Here is a 5,836-nt window from a genome sequence, read left to right on the forward strand (position 1 = left end):
GAATCATTAGAACGTTGGACAAAAATGCATTGCATACATCCTAGGTTCAGGTTCAAATCTCACTGTGGACAGACAACTTTGCCTTTATTCCCCCTTCTGACAGGGTGGTCAATGAAATATAGAACCAGTTAAGCACTGGGTTAACGAACACCTAAACCCCCTTACATATCCAGCCCCTAAATTTCTAGCTTTTGTGCCTATGTAAGAAATTATCATATTATTATTTTGGTAGTAAGCTGGCAGAATCGTTAGCATGCTGGGCAAAATGCTTAACTGTATTTTATCTGTCTTTACATTCTGAGTTCAAGTCCCACCAAGGTCGACTTTGCCTTTCATCCTTTCAAGGTCGATGAAATAAGTACCAGTTGCATACTGGGGTTGATGTAATCAACTAGCCCTCGTCCCACATATTTCAGGCCTTGTGCCTATAGTAGAAAGGATTATTATTATTATTATTATTATTATTATTATTATTATTATTATTATTATTATTATTATTATTATTATTATTAAGGTGGCAAGCTGGCAGAACTGTTAGCATGCTGGGCAAAATGCTTAGCTGTATTTCATCTATCTTTACGTTCTGAGTTCAAATCCCACCGAGGTCAACTTTGCCTTTCACCCTTCGGGGTCGATAAAATAAGTACCAGTTGCTTACTAGTGTCGATGGATTTGACTAGTCCCCTCCCCAAAAATTTCAGGCTTTGTGCCTATACTAGAAAGGATAATTATTATTATTATTATTATTATTATTTAGGTGGCAAGCTGACAGAATTCTTAGCATGTCAGGTGAAATGCTTTAGCGGTATTTCGTCTGCCGCTATGTTCAGAGTTCAAATTCTGCTGAGGTCAACTTTGCCTTTCAACCTTTCAGGGTCGATGAAACAAGTACTAGTTGCGTACTGGGGTCAACATAACCAACTAACCCCCCCACACTCCCCAAAATTGCTGACCTTGTGTCAAAATTTGAAAATATTATTTTATAGTATTTGTAAGAATAGTTGCTGTTTTGACCCTCAACTTTTAACTGATGCCACTAAAACTTAAGGAAAGGCATGACCGTCACACCACGCTCTTTCTTTACCTCACTCGCCCCTTTTCATTATAAAAGTCATTAAGGTCTGTTGCCCCTAATCAAAAGATTTTATGTGGCTTTTTTTTTTTTTTTTTTTTTTTTTTTTTTTTTTTTCCTCATTCCTCCCTGTAATTTGTGGAGTACTAATCCTGCCATTTTTGGCTTTGCCTTTCATTCCTCACGGTCCGATAGAATAAGCACTGGTACCATGCTACAGGTGGTGATGGTCGTGGTGGGCTAAATGTTCCACCTACTACACCCCCTCCCCCTCTCTTTCCACTACTTTTTCTACCTATAGACTTACTGCTTCATTGCCAATGTAAGCAACCATTGTTATTGCTGCTACTGCTGCTGCTGCTGTTGTTGTTGTTGTTGTTCTTTCCGTGGCGAGTACCAAAGTGTGTATACGGCAGAGGGTGATGCTCCTGGCAAGTCAAGTCCATTGATCAGGTTTCAATCTCTGCTTAAAACCAAAATGTTGTATTGGTAAATACCTTTGGAGAGCTTGCAACTTTCGACTTATTCCAATCTGATAAATTTGGCACTTTGATCCCATGTAGAAGAAAATCTCTGTGATTATTATTATTATTATTATATTAAAAGGTGGTGAGAAGGCAGAATAGTTAGCACGCTGGGTAAAATGCTTAGCGGTATTCTGTCTGTCTTTACGTTTTGAGTTCAAATTCCGCCGTGGTTGACTTCACTTTTCATCTTTCAAGGGTCGATAAAACAAGACAAGTACCAGTTGAACTCTGGGGTCGATGTAATCGACTTACCACCCCACCTAACATTGCTGGCCTTGTGCCAAAATTTGAAACCATTATTATTATTATTATTATTATTATTATTATTAATTTCTGCCAAGCCGAGGTCAACTTTGCCTTTAATCCTTTCAAGCTCAATAAAATAAGTACCAGTCAAGTACTGGAATCTGTAATCAGCTTTTCCCCTCTCAAAAATTGCTGGTCCTATGCCTACATTTGAAACCATTATTATTATTATTATTATTTATTAAGGTGGAGGGCCGGCGGAATTGTTAACATGCTAGGCAAAATGCTTTGCAGCATTTCGTCTGTCCTTATGTTTTGAGTTCAAATCCTGCTGAGGTTGAATTTGCCTTTCATCCTTTTGGGGTCGATAAAATAAGTACCAGTTGAGTACTGGGGGTCGATGTAATCAACTTACCCCCTCCTCTTATTATTATTATTGTTAAGGTGGTGAGCTGGCAGAATTGTTACCACGCCAGGCAAAATGCTTAGTGGCATTTTGTCCATTTTTATGTCCTGAGTTCAATCACCACTGAGGCTACTGACACACACTTTGTGCCCATCACTAGCCGGTGATTGTCTCACACTGAGGACGGGTAACTACCTTTCAGGATCGATAAAATAAGTACCAGTTGATCTCTGGAGCCAATTTAATCGACTTTGCCCCCTCCTCTCCCCACCCACAAAACTACTGGTCTTGTGCCAAAATTTGAAACCATTATTATTATTATTATTATTATTATTATTATTATTAAAGGCGGCGAGCTGGCAGAAACGTTAGCACACTGGGCGAAATGCTTAGCGGTATTTCGTCCGTCTTTATGTCCTGAGTTCAAATTCCACAGGGGTTGACTTTGCCTTTCATCCTTTCAGGGTCGATAAATTAAGTACCAGTTGCGTACTTGGATTGATCTAATCGACTGGCCTCCCCTCCCACCAAATTTCAGGCCTTGTGCCTATAATAGAAAGGATTATTATTAATCATTATTATTGTGGTGAGCTGGCTGTAATATTCACATGCCAGGCAAAATGCTTAGCAGCATTTTGTCGATCTTAACATTCTGATTTCAAATTCTGCTGAAGTTGGCTTTGCCTTGTGTCACTTCAGTGGTTAATGAATAAGTACCCGTTGTGTACTTGGGTCGATTAATTGGCTTCCCCTCCACCCTCTCTCAAAATTGCTGGCCTTGTCCCAAAATTAGAAAGAACTACTACTGAGCAGTGTATCAGCAGAATCTCGCAAGTGCTGAACAAAATGGAATACCTTTCGGTATTTAGTTAGAGCCCTTTATGTTCTGAGTTCAAATCCTGTCAAGGTCAACTTAACCTGCGATCTTTCTGGGGTTGATAAACTACCAGTTAAACCCTGGGGATTTGATATAAAAGATTGCTCTCTCTTCCCTCCCTCCTGCCAAATTTCTGGCCTTGAGCCTATGATACAAATTAATTATATTATGGCATTGTGGGTTTTATTGTATTTCTGAAGAATTTGGTCATCTTTGACTTTTTTTTTTTTTTTTTGCTGTTAATGAGGAGACTTCTGTGATTATCCGAAATGGTGGTTGTAAACTACAGAGATGAAACATTATTATTATTATTATTGAATGAATAAAACATTTTCTTAAAAACCAAGACTGATTTATTATATGCTGTTATTTTCATGTTTAACTCTTTTGATACCAACCAACCTTCCTGAGACCACCCATGGTTCTGTGATGCAGACTTACCATTTTAAAATGTTCTAAATCAACATCTTACATTTAAATTTCATGTTAATTTATTTTCCAAACACCAGTTTAATAAAGTAGTTGTATACTGTCAACTTAATGTGACAGTCCCCTGAAGGGAATAATACTACTGTTGGTTAGACCTAGGAAGCTGTACTGCTTCCTAGATCTAACCAACAGTAGTATTATTCCCTTCAGGGGGCTGTCACATTAAGTTGACAGTATACAACTACTTCATCGTATTACTACTGCATAAATCTCTCTGAGAGATTTAGAAATGTATTGTTTCTAAACCAGTTTAATAATAACAAAATTGTTTCGCTAAATTCATTATTTTCAAAATGAATTAAAACAGAGACAGTGTATATATTTCGACAGAAATATGGTAACACACACATGTATGTATGTGTGTGTATGTATTACTCACACGAAGTTTCCAATGATGTCTCAGAATCAAGTGAATTATAAGATTCCCAATATACATACATACATAGTCTGTTGTACACAGATTCAATAAATCATATATAAAACAACGCTGACCCAGACGATTGGATATTTACTGATGTTAAGCACTGGAGTGAATTGAAATCGTAATTATGTTTCGGTCCTTACAACATACACCCACATCCAGGTGATATTCAAGCCTAGGATTGTGTTCAAGTGGCATTTTACTGGCTCCCCACTAATCGCCTCATTTCCAACCAGCGCCATCTCAATTCTTTCTCGGCGGCGTCTATATTGTTCTTGAAGGTTCTTCTGCTGCTCACTTTTGTAATACTCAGGATTTCATAAGCCTTACTCAGGGTAGGCTTCGAACCTACGAACCTTCGACTACCAACCTCCAAATATAAACACTTGCTCCACCCATTCTTAGAGCAGTCCTTGTCCACCGCATCATCTTGCAGCTTTGAGATTTTCATAATGCGATTGCTTATTTTTAGAAGGACATTGTAGGATAGGTGTGAGAGGTTGCATCTGGCTGTTTTGAGCATAAAACACGGAGGATATTTAGGCCAGATATAGCCGGTTTGAATGCTCGCGTCATCTCCTCAAAAGCAATAACTGTCATAACAATGAGAGTTACTTCCCTTAGAGTATATATCTTATAACTTAACCGGTCGGAAGATTGTGGTGAAAGCACGGCCGATTAAATCAGCTTTAAGTAATTAAATGTTACTCCCTGTCCCTCCCCTCACTTTATAGGCTAACTGTATATTCTTTAATACATTCATGGTCCGACTTGGGTTTACATGGGGAAAAAAAAATTAAAAGCTTACTTTGAATAGAAGTTTTAAAAAGGATATTGAGTAACACATTATGTAGAGTGCGGTGAATAAACTGTCGTTTAAATTACTCCATAATGAAAATAACACATCTCATTTTAAGAGATAGATTTACCAAAATTACATAAAAATATCTTGAAATACTGAAGAGTAAATTTATTCATCTTTGGTGTAACAAGGAGTTTTATTAGTCTCTCAGTCAACTGCACCCCATACATAATAATCAAGAGGGTTGCAGTCTGGAAAGTTAGGTGGCCAGATGTTAGGGGTGATGTGGTCGCAGAAATGGTCTAACAGCCATGACTGGGTTCTGCTTGTGTGGCATTGTGCAAGGTCCTTTTTGCCAGACATAGGGTTACCAGCAGCTACCCTCTTGACCCATGACAGGACTACCTCCTCCAGGCACTTGATGTAGGCCTCCAGGCCGTGTGAGAAGATGAATGGAGGCATAAGGTCGCCATCACTAGTGATCACCCCAAACGTCTTCGTAATCACCATTAGACACATCCAACTCTTATAGAATCTTCTGCACTGTCCTAAGGTTGACACCCAAACACTCCGAAATGTTCGTGTTGGAACTTCCGGCGCAAATGTCAAGCCGTACAGAATGTTTCCAGAGTGAATTGCGTTATGGTGCTGTTCTTCTCACACAGACGGTGCCCAGCTAACCCTACTATGCTGTGTAGCCAACAAAATCAAAAGCAAACGATGCGCATGCGCGAAATTAAAAATATAAAATGGGGACAATTTACTCATCTCACCCTATATACGTATGTGTATGTAATAAAAAAATATATGTATACACACACACACGTATATATATATATATATATATATATATATATATATATATATACACACACACACAAACATACATGTATATCAGCTCTTATTTCATATATCTCTCGTTAGCGCAGGTAATGTGGTAAGTAGCTTGCTTACCAACCACACTGTTCCGGGTTCAGTCCCACCGCGTGGCACCTT

At 38.5% G+C, this 5,836-nt stretch overlaps 1 protein-coding gene across 1 annotated transcript in view; it reads left to right on the forward strand.

Moving 5' to 3' along the window:
* Positions 1 to 3,474, forward strand: part of LOC106882586 (nicotinate phosphoribosyltransferase) — a 47,706-nt gene extending 44,232 nt beyond the window's left edge. The window contains exon 17 of the mRNA XM_052976510.1: positions 45 to 3,474. The gene's annotated coding sequence lies outside the window, so the exon portion shown is untranslated. The remainder of the gene's footprint in view (positions 1 to 44) is intronic.
* Positions 3,475 to 5,836: the final 2,362 nt, after the last annotated feature.

This window comes from Octopus bimaculoides, chromosome 24 (assembly GCF_001194135.2).
Source record: "Octopus bimaculoides isolate UCB-OBI-ISO-001 chromosome 24, ASM119413v2, whole genome shotgun sequence".
NCBI lineage: Eukaryota > Metazoa > Mollusca > Cephalopoda > Octopoda > Octopodidae > Octopus > Octopus bimaculoides.